The 14,047-nt window shown below is 38.4% G+C and overlaps 1 protein-coding gene across 1 annotated transcript in view; it reads right to left on the bottom strand.

Moving 5' to 3' along the window:
• The window catches only part of KIF24 (kinesin family member 24), a 74,499-nt gene extending 60,504 nt beyond the window's left edge, over nt 1-13,995 (bottom strand). Inside the window, exon 1 of the mRNA XM_057721450.1 lies at nt 13,803-13,995. The gene's annotated coding sequence lies outside the window, so the exon portion shown is untranslated. The remainder of the gene's footprint in view (nt 1-13,802) is intronic.
• Between the last annotated feature and the right edge of the window lie 52 nt (nt 13,996-14,047).

Raw genomic sequence — 14,047 nt, 5'->3', positions numbered from 1 at the left:
CTTTCACATTTTTGGCAAAAATATTTCATAGGTGTTACCATGTGCTTCATGATACTGAGTTGGCCAAAAGGTTCATTAGGTTTTTTCTGTAAGGTGGCTCTAGTTGTCTTTAACTTCATTCAAAACAATTTTGTTAGATTGTATGTGACAGTTGTATCAGCGTGCATTTAAAAAAAGATTTATCAAAATTGGTGAATTTTTGTGTAGCCATTTTAATATTGAAGATGGAAGAAAAAAAGCAACATTTTCGATATATTACGCTTTATTATTTCAAGAAAGGTAAAAACGCAACTGAAATGCAAAAAAAAAAGATTTGTGCAGTGTATGGAGAAGGTGCTGTGACTGCTCGAATGTGTCAAAAGTGGTTTGCAGGGAATTCCCTGGTGGCGCAGTGGTTAAGAATCTGCCTGCCAATGCAGGGGACACGGGTTCTAGCCGTGGTCTGGGAGGATCCCACATGTCTATGAGCAACTGAGCCTGTGTGCCACAACTACTGACCATGCGCTCTAGAGCCCACGAGCCACAACTACTGATGCCCACTCGCCTAAAGCCCATGCTCCACAACAAGAGAAGCCACTGCACTAAGTCCGCACATCGCAACGAAGAGTAGCCCCTGCTCACCGCAACTAGAGAAAGCCCGCGCACAGCAATGCAGCCAAAAATAAATAAATTTATTAAAATAAAAAGATTCCTCATGCCTCTTTGCATTCCATCCTTTCCTCTGCCTGTAGCCCTAGGCAACCATTGATCTCTATGATGTTTCTGTCATTATATAAGTTTGCTCTTCAGAAAGTTTATATAAATGGAATTATATAATATATTCCCTTTTGCATCTGGGTTCTTTTATTTAGCATAATGGTTATGAGATTCATCCAAAATGCACATATCACACCCTTATTTTACTCAGGAGGAAAAAGACTGGAATGAATCAGTGAGTTGCCCAAGGTAACACAGCTCTCAAGCGACAGTTCTAAGATTCAGTCTTAGGTCTTCTCATGGCTAGTCCCATGTTCTTTGCACTATTCCATGCTGCCTCCTTCAAAAGTAGCTGCAAAGACAGCTCATTAACAGTCCCCCTAACAGGCCCACTATCTACCCTGTTCAGAGTGGCTGCCTCCTCCAGATCTGTGCTGCAGCATGGAATCTCTCACAGCTGCCACCACCAGGAAAATGCCCTGCAAATCAGCAAAATCCAATGTTGGCCAGATGGGCAGGTTTTTACACGTAAGGTCCACTCACGTTCAATGCCACAAGTATGCAGAGTGCTCCTTTGTGACAAACCCAGAGACTGTTGGGTCTCAGCTGTTGGGGTAACAATCAGAAATAGAGCCTTGGAAGAAATCCAGCTGGCAGAAATTCAAACTTTCTTATCCTTGTGGCAGAGAAGATATACTGGAAAGGGAATACGTGCAACTTTATACACAATTAAGGAAGTTTATTCACATTCCAGGATGTGGATAAGATCCAACTATTTAACATGTCCCCTCAAACTTTCCATTCATCTACCTAAACTATGTAACTCTACCCACCTAAATTCCTGAACCTGAACTTGGAATCAGATAACTCTCAGTCATGTAGCTGTGTAACCTTGGGCAAAGTCACTTAGTTTCTCTGAGTTTCATTTCCTTCTCTCAAAGAATGTGATAAAATGTTTATGTAAAACTAATTTGAAAATTGTAAAGGATGGCTTCATAAGGATGAAGCCATGCTCTCTTATTCAGCACTGGGTCACTGTGCCTGGCATGTAGGAAATGTTGACTTATTAGGAACAAATAGACACAGCATATTAAAAACTTTTAACACTATTAAAAGATGGTTTCTATTATTTGATTGATGCAAAGTTGAATATACAACAGAATTAAAAGGTAAGAAATCAGAGATACTGAAGTAGATGTATTACACTTGCAAAATATACTAATTAATTAATAGTAATACCATGTGTAGTCTTCTACTAATGTAATACTATTTCATCGATGACAATTGTACACATACTTCTCTCTCCTTCACTGGCATAAATAGTTGACATAAATACCTGGAGACATTAGATGATGCTACATATCAAAAGACCAACACTTGAAACAAATATAAGTCATATGTATGTGTGGTCATTTTAATTGATTTTCTTTTAATCAAATTTACTGAGGTATAATTTAAGTGTACAGTTCCATAAGTTTTGGAAATATATACCCATGTAACCACCACATTAATCAAAATACAATCAAGACAGTCCTATCAAAAAAGTTCCTAAGGCCCCTTGGTCCCAGGTAATCTTAGACTTGCTTTCTGTCACTATAGATGAGTTGTATTTTCTACAATTTGTCATAAAATAAAATCATAGAGTGTCATTATTAATTTAAATCTATTTAACATATAGTGGCTGAAAATTTTGTGATTTTTCCTTTCTTAGGCCTTTGGAAAAAAGTTAAAATGATCATACAATTTTTCATAGCTCTTTTTTCACTGACCTAAATGACATCTGCTAATAAAGGAAAAGATTTCTTAAATCAGTCTAATTTAACTGAGAAAAACAAGCAGTGAAACAAAGAAAATATAATCTACTGTTGCTTGCTTACATAACTGTCAAAATTAGTCAATATTTTTAATAAATTTTTTGATCACCAGAAAAGTAGAAAAGCTAAACCTAAGGTCTATATATTCCTTGCCAATCAGAAAAACTGGGGGAAAATGGCCTAAGTTCTAAAGTATCCAAGCTATTTTTAGTTTCTCAAATTCATGTGACATCCCAAATACTTCAATCATCAAAGAAGAAAAGGGAAAAAAAGGATCAATAAATCCTTCTAGGACATCATTAAACTTTAAAAGCTTTATTGAGATATAATTCACACACCATAAAACTCACCCATGTAAAGTGTACAATTCAATAGTTTTAGTATATTCACAGAGTTGTGCCACCATCACCAATCAATTTTAGAACACTTTTATCACTCCACAAAGAAACATTGTACCATTAATTTTTAGATATTTCACTAGCATCTAAAAGAGAAAACTGCTTTTCCTAAAACATTCACTTCTATAATTATCAAAAACAAAATTAACCATGGAAGAAACTAAGAAAATTTATTGAAATTTTCTATGGAAATCTGAGCTGTGGTCAAGAGCTGTTAAGAATGCACAGGCTGAGTTATTTTTCACAGTCTTCTAGCACAGAATGAAAATCTCTAGAGCTTCAGTTGAATAAATTAGAAGGGCATACCGAACATATTCTAGGTGGGTGTGACGGCCATAGTTTTTAAGAAGTAATTCAATATAAGCCTAATAACACATAAACCAAAGCTCATTTCATTTTACTAAGGATCTTAGGAACTCTACTCTTACTTATTTTAAATAAAATAAACTAGCCCATTTAAAAAAGAAAAAAGTCTGACTCATTTGTACGTGGACTTCATAGTATCAAATAATCTTTGTTATTTTTATAATGGTTAATTACATAATTCTTTAAAGGTGTATTTATTTTTGTTACAAAGAATACAATGAAGAGGAAAGTAAAATGCAGCTTTGGGTAACTTTTACAGTAGAAAAAACAAAAGTTGAAAGCATTTGTGTGTCACAGCCTTTTTAAAAGAAAAATATTCAAAGTTATTTCAGAAATAATTCATATTCCCAAGTTTAAAAAAATCTTCTTCATTCAACAATAAAATCTCAAATTATTTATGCTGAGCAGTCCCAGAAACAACTAAAAGTTCACAAATGCCAGAAATAACCAGATCATTTGTAATTCAAAAAAACTACACAGTAAACAGAACTTAAACATAATTAATCCTAGATCAAACCTGACAAATACAACTTACAAAGTTCTTTAAATGACCATTAAATTAAAAAAATAAAATTCTGCATGGAAAAGCTTTTCAAAAGGCACTTTTAGCAAGTTATTTATAATGTAACTGTAAAAGTGTAATATTTACTTCTAAATATGATTCTATTATGTTAGAGGAAAAGTTCTTAATGCAATGGCAGAGAACATATCTAGAAAGAGAAAATAAGGGGCAGTGAGGCAGGTTATCTTCACTAAGGGGAAAAAGGTGTGAAAGAAGAGAATACAATAAATTAGAGAAGGCAGAGAGTTATGGAGAACTTTCTGGGTAAAGGATCATGGGGCTAAATCAGAAACACTGAAAAACAGTTTGGCATTATCTCACGAAGTTGAGTGTTCATGTAGCATACAATCAAGCAACTCAACTCCTAGGTATATACCTTAGAAAAACTTCTTCATGTGTGCTTCAGGAGGCAAATACAAAAACGTTCATAGAAGCACTGTTCATAAGAGCTAAAAACAAGATAACCTGAATGTCCATTGGCTGAAGAATAGATAAATAAATTTGAGTATATTCATATAATGGGACATTATACAACAGTGATAAAAGAATTACACTAAACAATTTATCAATCTCAGAAACATCATGAGGAAAAAACAAATCCCAGAAAACTACGTTCCTTTTCATAAGGCTCAAAAGCAAGCAAATCCACTGTATTATTTAGGCATCTAAACACAAAATGAAGGATAATGGTTATCTCTGACGAAAGAGCAAGAAAATGGTGAACAGGAAAGAATACAGGGATATTATCTGCTAGGTCTTGGGTATATATTCATTTTGTATTATGCTTTATAATTTGTATATTTCACACATATCCTTTGGAAGGTACCACATAATATTTATATAAGATAAAGGAAAAAAAAAATTCCTACAGCTAGCCAGGTCAATAGAGATCATCTAGTCTACAGCTGATCTAGTCTATAATATTAGGCCCATGAAGGATTCCTTCATACTTTGTAGTTTGGCTTGCATAGTGTTTACAATTTTTAAAAGCTAGTTGCAATATTTAAAAAGCAGGAACAACTAAAAATATCCAGTTTCTGCTTTTCTTGAAAATTAAAGATACAGTTATATTGGGCCTACAATAAGATAAAGCAACAATGGATAGAAATTGAGTTATGGCTGCTCTCTTTAGAAGGGCATATACTATCCTATGTGCCATGGTCCACTGCTCCTGCTTCCTTTATACCCACCTTTTACATTAACTGGTTAGCCCTGTGAGCATCAGAGTTTGAGAACTAGGATCTAATCCAACACCTTCATTTTATGTGGTAACTAAGGCTCTGCATGATTAAGTAACTTGCCTAAGGTTACACAATTTTGATAGGCTAAACCTCGGTGGCCTTTTCAAACACCTTACTATTTTCCACTTTCTACTTGCTCAATTATAAATGTTTTAAATGAATATACTATTCCTGAAAGTAAGGAAGGTCAGCAGGCATTAGAACATATTACACGCTCTCATTAAAATAGAGGTAGTACGAAATACAAGGACTAAAATAGCTTCTGATTGCCAAGAACTATTTCTTCATCTGAGTTCCCCTAAACTGTGACAACAGCCACTTAAAAAATATATATATATATATCTCAACTTTATTGAGATGTAATTCACATACATACAATTCATCCATTTAAAGTGAATTCAATGGCTTTTAGTATATTAAACCCGCAACGCATCCAGCACTAGGCAACCCCTAAAAATGATCACTTTTTTAAAAAGTAACCAAGCCCACTGTACCATTACTAACGGATACAATACAAACCCAACATTGTCAATGAATTTGCATTAATATGTTTGTGTACCCCACGTTAGGCGTAAGAATACAAGAAATGCAATATTATCCGTGGGAGGTTAAAAGGTGGATAATACAGTATACACCTTTCCTTCAACAAGGGAATTAAGTTATTTCACACTCTAGGGATTACTCTATCTATAGGCCACTGGTCTTAAAAGAAGACAAGGGATACTAGACAATTGCTTAAAACAACAGCTGCAAAGAATGAGAATATATGATACCTAATGTAATTTCTTAAGGTTAGATGTGAATTTTGGGATACAAATTACCCAAAAGTAGTTTTTGAAAGATTGTTTCTTTTTGTAACTGAAAAACAAGTTTCAAGTTTGTTTATGGTTAAGTAGCTAATGCTTTGCAATTACTGCAATTCCTTTCAAGAGCCCCACTATGACATTTAAAAATTTCTAAGTCTGGTGTAAAACACGGGAGCAATCACCTAAAAATAAGCATAATAAAATTGTTGAACCCAGTTATCTTAAAACAGTGCAAGTATTTCTCTCTCTAAATATAGAGGTGTAATTCTGAAAGAATTCCCAGGAACAGGTGGTAACCAATATTGGGTTTAGACTCAGTGTTTTATTTTTTAAATCTTGGTCTAATCCAATTGCATAAGTTGTCATTTTCAGATTTTTTGCCATTTTGCAGTTATAAAATACTTTCAACAAAATATATCTCTTATGTTTCATTGGAAAAATAACTATTACAATCAGTTTTCATAAATTACTGAGATGATAGAGATTCTTTTACGCAGGGTTACATCTTCTTGGGAGCCACTGCCACAATGGCACCAGAAATTATTTCTAAAGGAGTAATGAAAGTGATCAGATACCTATATGTTGGCTACACAATTCTATACCACTAGTTTTAACCAATCAAATCTCAACATAAGCAGGTAACTTAAAAGACTATAATAGACACAGTACTGCTCCTCATTGCTTGTGAAATCTCAAGTAGTCTTTTTGGGCTGGATATTGTGCAATATTATTAAGTGAATACTTTCAGAATTCCAGTGTAACTTTAGTTCACCTCACAATAAAACTAACAATCTTAACGGATGTCTTGCAGCAAAAACACGCAGGCATCACTATCAAAATGTCCCCATGACTGAGCATCTGAACTACTTCTCAAAAACCAAACTCATTAACTCCTCACAAAATCTGTTCCTCCATCTCTCTGTTCCTTAGGGAAGTGGGGGTTGGGGTAGAGTAAGTGACAAAATACCATCTATCCAGTCACTCAGAGCTAAACTGGGAAGCATCCTTTGACTCCTTCTCCTTTAATCCAAAATCTAATCAACAGGCCCAGTCAATTTAATCTCCTAAATATCTGTCAGATTTCCCCTTTGCTATCCTCATTCTTACTACCACAGCCCTGGGAGTTCAGCCTCAGATGGTGGTTCACCTAGATCATTATATGTCTCTTAACTGCTCTCCCTGCCCCCAGTTTTGCCCCCTTCTAACCATCCTCCACACTACAGAACCAGATCATTATTCTGAAAACACAGTTATGACCATGCTGCTCCCTTATTTAAAACCTTTCAGTTGGGCTTCCATGGTAGCATAGTGGTTAAGAATCTGCCTGCCAATGCAGGGGACACAGGTTCAATCCCTGGTCCGGGAAGATCCCACATGCCTTGGAACTACTAAGCCCATGCACCACAACTACTGAGTCTGGACTCTAGAGCCCACGTGCCACAACTACTGAAGCCCTTGTGCCTAGAGCCTGTGCTCTGCAACAAGAGAAGCCACTGCACTGAGAAGCCCGCGCACCACAACAAAGAGTAGACCCTGCTATCCGAAACTGCAGAAAGCCTGTGTGCGGCAAAGAAGACCCAACACAGCCAATAAATTAAAATAACTAAATTTATTTTAAAAAAACAAAAAACTTTTCAGTGGCATCCTGTCTCCTATCTAAAGGACAAAGTCCAAGCTCCTTAGCATGTTCTACAAAGCCTTCTACAGTCTAGTCCTTTCCTCTCTCTCCCCCTGCCCCACCCACTCTTCAGTTTAATCAACTTCTTAGACTGTTATCTCTGTGCATTTATTCACATTGAGCTCTTAAATGGTCTCCGACTCTCATCAAACCTCACTTTACCTGTCTACCTCTTGCCCATTGATTAAAACACAACTGAATTCTTTTCTGGTCTCCCAGATGTGGTTGGATTTCCCTTCTACGTTCACATCATACCTTTTACATATCTCTATCACTGCAGTTACATTCTGTAATAATTATCTAGGAGTATGTCCATTTCCTCCACTAGAATATGATCTTGTGGTCAAGGAATGTTTCTTATTAATCTTTTCATCCCTGGAATCTAAAACAATGTCTGGGAATAATAAACGTTCAATAATTATTTAAGGAATAAATACCCCTGCACTATTTTTAGAACTATACAAAAGCATTTGATACCATTTGCAGTCATAGGTGGTAGAAACTTTTGTATCAGGGTAGTTTAATTACTCAGGAAAACTATAGCAGAGTTGGTGGTGCCCTGACTCACCACCCCTGAGCGAGAAAAATGAAAGAAGTTTCTATCACTCAAATGAATTGCTACGGACACAGCTGTGGCCACAGTTACAACAAAAACCTTTCATCCAGTCATTCAAGAAATAGTTTGAGGGGGGACTTCCCTGGTGGTGCAGTGGTTAAGAATTCACCTGCCGACGCAGGGAACATGGGTTCGAGCCTTGGTCCTGGAAGATCCTACATGCCGAGGGGCAACTAAGCCTGTGTGCCACAACCACTGAAGCCTGCGCACCTGGAGCCCATGCTCCGCAGCAAGAGAAGCCACCACAATGAGAAGCCTGTGCACCACATCGAAGAGCAGACCCCACTTGCCACAACTAGAGAAACCCATGAGCAGCAACAAAGACCCAACGCAGCCAATAAATTAATTAATTTAAAAAAAAAAGAAATAGTTTGAGGGCCTTTCATGAGCTTGGCCCTTTCTAGACACTGAGGAACAAAACAGATAAGGTCGCTGCCCTCAAGGTGCTCTTATTCTAATGGAAGGAGATAATCAATAATCAAATAAGCAAGATAACTTCAGATGGTGATAAATGTGATGAAAAAAATAAAGCAGGATGAAGGTTCTACTTCACATTAGATGATCAGAGAAGGCCTCATATTCAGAAGGGAATATCTGAGGTGAAATATGAAATAATATGAAGCAGTCATTCATGTAAAGATCAGGAGGAAGAGCATTCCAGGCTAGCACACTGGCCCTAAAGTGGCCCTAAAGCATGACATGAACAAGCAATCAAGAGAAGACCAGTTTGGCTCTAGCACAGTAGATGAGAGGGAGAGTAGTATGAGATGACAACAGACAGGGAGGGGACAGATTAAGTACTGTCTATTGGGCCATGTGAAGGTGTCTACATTTTAATTTAAAATGAAGCAGGAAGTCTTTGGAGGATCTTAAGCAAGGAAAGGACATGATCTTTAAAGATCACTCTGTCAGTTCTGTGGGGAATGGACTGTAGAGAATAGGCAAAAGTGGAAGGAGGGAGATCATTTAGGAAGCTACTGAAGTTAAACAGGCAAAAAATGATAGTGACTTGGAAAAGATGCTTGCTTTTGTGAGGATTAATTGGGATAAGGCAATACAGTGCTAAATTCAGTGTCTGATACATAAGCACTCAAAAAACATAGTGATAATAGAAGATATATATTGCTCTCTGCCCTAAATTCCTGGCACAGAGCTCTTAACAGCCTTGTAATTTCCCAAGTGATAACAGCACTAGGAGCATCTCTTGTTCTAATGAGGCAACTCTGGGTGGGCTCCTGTATGGAAAGACCAAGCCACAAATAGAAGCTTAGAATTTTCAGACCCCACCTCCCATTCTTCAGAGAGTGGGGAGGGGCTGGCAATGGAGTTAATAATTGATCATGCCTATATGATGAAGCCTCCATAAAAATCCCAAAAGTACAGGGTTCAGAGAGCTTTCAGGTTGGTGTATTCATTCACACCAGGAGGGTGAAACACTCCAGCTCCACAGACACAGAAGCTCCTGCACTTGGGACCTTTCCCAGACCTTGCCCTATGTATCTCTTCATCTGATTGTTCATCTGTATCCTTTATCATGTCCTTTAATATACTGGTAAATGTTTCTCTGAGTTCTGGGAGCTGCTGTAGCAAATTAATCAAACCTGAGGAGGGGGACAAGGGAACCTCCAATTTGTAGCCAAATCTGACAGAAGTTATGGGTATCTGGGGACCTACTACTTGTGATTGGCATCTGAAGTGGTATGGGAGCAGTCTTGTGGGAGTGAGCCCTTAACCTCTGGGATCTGACACCATCTCCAGGTAAACAGTGTTAGAATGAGTTAAAATGTAGGACACCCAGCTCGTGTCACAGAGAATTGCTTGGGGAAGGGGGGTATCCCCACATGTTTGGTTTTTCCCTACACAGAGGAAAAAGACATACTGGTGGAAAACCGAATTTTTCCAATACGAATGGTACCTATTAGTTTATGCCTATGGAAAAGCCTTCTTGTTTAATAGAATATGAAAGTCAAAATCCTTGAGAGTATATCTCAGGAAGTATACAATGACCATAACACTCAAAGTACAAGAAGTAGAACTCTATTAATCTAACAAAATTTGTTAAGGATTTTCTCTGAACAAATTATAAATAGGTTTGCTGAACCAGCACAGGAAACTGGATTAATTCATCAATTAAACTGAAGGGATCTGAGAAGAGTAGTTCAACTAACTCCTCACTTTACAAACAACAAAACTGCAGCCCAGAGAAGAAAATGCTGTTCCTCCTAAACTGGAAGATGAGAAAATCACACCCTAGTTTGCCCCAAGGACATACTATGAATAGCTAAAGATCTTCATCAACAACATAAACCAGGGACTTCCCTGGTGGTCCAATGGGTAAGACTCTGCACTCCCGATACAGGGTGCCTGGGTTCAATCCCTGGTCGGGGAACTAGATCCCGCATGCATGCTGCAACTAAAAGATCCTGCGGGATGCAACTAAAAGACCCTGAGTGCCACAACAAAGATCCTGCATGCTGCAATGAAGACCTAGTGCAGCCAAAGTAAATAAATAAATATTAAAAAAAAAACACACACAAACCAAAAGTTTTCAATGAAATGTTATGTGGGCAATGCATTAATGTACTATGCTAAGAAAAATGAAATATTTATGTAAAGCCCTTTATGCTGTGCACAGGGTAAATGCTCAATAATGGTAGCTATTACTTCCAGCTGTGTGGTCTTCGGAAGGTGGAGTGTGTGATGTCTACCTGGCATCACTGCTTGACTAAATTGATAACAGAGCTGCAGAACTTCTAATTCAAACTTTTGATTTTCCAGATGGAAAAAGTGAAATCTAAAAGGGCTAAATAGAGATAGCTTCCTCCACAAGAGGGCAGACAGCAGTATCAAGCAGTATCAGCAGTATTTTGTCTTGTGGAACTGAAAACCACAGCCACAGAAAGATACTGAAAATGAAAAAGCAGAGGACACTGTACAGATGAAGGGACAGGATAAACCCCTAGAAAAACAAGTAAATGAAGAGGAGATAGGCACCCTTCCAGAAAAAGAATTCAGAATAATGATGATGAAGATGATCCAGGACTTTGAAAAAAAGACTGGATGCAAAGATCGAAAAGTTTACCAAAGACCTGGAAGAAGTAAAGAGCAAACAAACAGAGATATGCAACACAATAACTGAAATGAAAAATACACTGGAAGGAACCAATAGCAGGTTAACTGAGGCAGAAGGGCAAATAAGTGACCTGGAAGACAGAATGATGATAATCACTGATGAGGAAAAGAATAAAGAAAAAAGAATGAAAAGAACTGAAGACAGCCTAAGAGACCTCTGGGACAATGTTAAACACACCAACATTTGCATTATAGGGGTCCCAGAAGGAGAAGAGAGAGAGAAAGGACCCAAGAAAACATTGGAAGAGATTATACTTAAAAACTTCCCTAACATGGAAAAGGAAATAGCTACCCAAGTTCAGGAAGTGCAGAGAGTCCCAGGCAGGATAAATCCAAGGAGAAACATACCAAGACAGATAGTAGTCAAACTGACAAAAATTAAAGACAGAGAAAAGTTATTAAAAGCAACAAGGGAAAAATGACACATAACATACAAGGGAACTCCCATAAGGTTAACAGCTGATTTCTCAGCAGAAACTCTGCAAGCCAGAAGGGAGTGGCATGATATACTTCAAGTGATGAAAGAGAAGAACCTATAACCAAGAATACTCTACCCAGCAAGGATGTCATTCAGATTCGATGGAGAAATCAAAAGCTTTCCAGACAAGCAACAGCTAAGAGAATTCAGCACCACCAAACCAGCCCTACAACAAATGCTAAAGGGACTTCTCTAAGCCGGAAACATAAGAGAAGAAAAGAATCTACAAAACAAACACAAAACAATTAAGAAAATGGTAATAAGAACATACATATCGATAATTACCTTGAATGTAAATGGATTAAATGCCCCAACCAAAAGGCAGACTGGCTGAATGGATACAAAAACAAGACCCATATATATGCTGTCTCCAAGAGACCCACTTCAGACCTAGGGACACATACAGACTGAAAGTGAGGGGATGGAAAAAGATATTCCACGCAAATGGAAATCAAAGGAAAGCTGGAGTAGCAATACTCATATCAGATCAAATAGATTTTAAAATAAAAAGTGTTACAAGAGACAAGAAAGGACACTACATAAAGATCGAGGGATCCACCCAAGAAGAGGAGATAACAATTATAAATATATATGCACCCAATATAGGAGCACCTCAATACATAAGGCAAATGCTAACAACTAGGAAAGAGGAAATGCAAGGCAGAAATAGAGACACTGATGTAGAGAACAAACATATGGACACCAAGTGGGAAAGCAGTGAGGGCTGAGGGGGAATGAACTGGGAGACTGGGACACCAAATTGTACACTCTAAATATATGCTGTTTATTGTCTGTTAAGTGTATCTCAATAAAAGTTCTTAAAAAAAATAAAAATAAAAGGGCTAAATAACTTGCAAAGCCAGCCACAGTGAGAGAGTTAGACAGAGCCACACCAAACCCTGAATCCCCAAGTCCAGTTTCCATTACATGTCACAGATCTACAGTTTAGCTATAAGATTGTGTTCAAACTTTTATAAGGAGGTAATAAGAATAGAGCTGCTACACCTGACTTTTTTCAATCCTTTTATTAAAGTCATCATTGAGCTATGATTTTGATATAAGAATCAACAAAGCATATTGGGAATATACAGTCTTATGAATTAACAACGAAACAGCAGTCTTGGTAATGCAGTTCTATCATGGACACCTGATAAATGGACAGGCTACCGGAGCAGCTGTTATATGTGCGGAAGTAGAGAGACTACAAGCAGAATACAAATACAAAGGAGAAAAGGATTTAAGTAAAACATTTTCCAAAACACATTTAAAATGTGACAATAGCTGTGGGTCACTAAGAAACTGAGATCAAGTTTCTTGGCATACAGCAACAACAGAATGGTTTGTTTTAAGCAAAGACTAACAGGCAGTCGAATAAAAACACTGGGAGACCAAGACTAAAAGCCACAATGCGGGAAGAGTTGTAGTAAGCAATCCAAAAGTTTTCCCTGTCACAAAGAGTGGAAAGGCCAACTGCGAACTTTCAGGTCCTTCTGCATATGAGCTCAGGATGGCCTCCCCCTACTCCCATAAAAATAAAAAATAATCTCTGTATGGGAGGGAAAACGGGGCAGGGCACAGAGGGGAATCCAATTTATTTGTGGTGAATTAAATTCAACTCAACAAATATTTGCTGGAAAACCTACTATGTGTAAAACATTGTGAAAGATGCTTGCCTTGCCTCAAAGACCTCAAAATTATACGGAAGAAGGGAGGAGAATGAGGTTCACATAAGTACACAAGCCCAAGGAGGAACAGAAGTGCTCTAAGAGACGTTCCAGTCAGGGCTATGGGTTCAAAAGCAAGAGGACTTCGAGACTCAAAAAAGGCTTCACGGGAGAAGGGAGAAGGATGGGTAGGCAGGCGAGTAGGTGAACGTTCGACGACCGGGAAAGGTCAACTCCCGTTTCCCTCACAACTGCCCGCCTCCTCACGCGCTGCGCACCTTCTCCCGCGGGGCAGGCACCAAGGATCCCGACCAGGCCACCCCGCTCCGGTTCTCCCCCGCCATTTCTCACCTCGGAAGCTTTCAAATTCCTCCTCGGTCAACCCCGTCTGAAGACAGAAGACAACGCTGACAGGAGAGAGCCCCAAGGCGGGCGACCGAGGCGTCCCGTCACCTCACGAGCTTGAGCCTGCGCCCAGGCCGCATCCCCATGGTAACGCCGCCAAGCGCCGGTTCGAACGCCCGCGCCGACGCCCGCGCGCCGGCAGTCCCTCACCGTCCACCAATGGGCATCCAGAGAACTCGTGGACGTGGGCG

The sequence above is a fragment of the Hippopotamus amphibius genome, chromosome 2 (assembly GCF_030028045.1).
Source record: "Hippopotamus amphibius kiboko isolate mHipAmp2 chromosome 2, mHipAmp2.hap2, whole genome shotgun sequence".
NCBI lineage: Eukaryota > Metazoa > Chordata > Mammalia > Artiodactyla > Hippopotamidae > Hippopotamus > Hippopotamus amphibius.
Note: the sequence above shows the minus strand (reverse complement) of the source record. Positions and strands in the feature narration are given on the sequence as shown.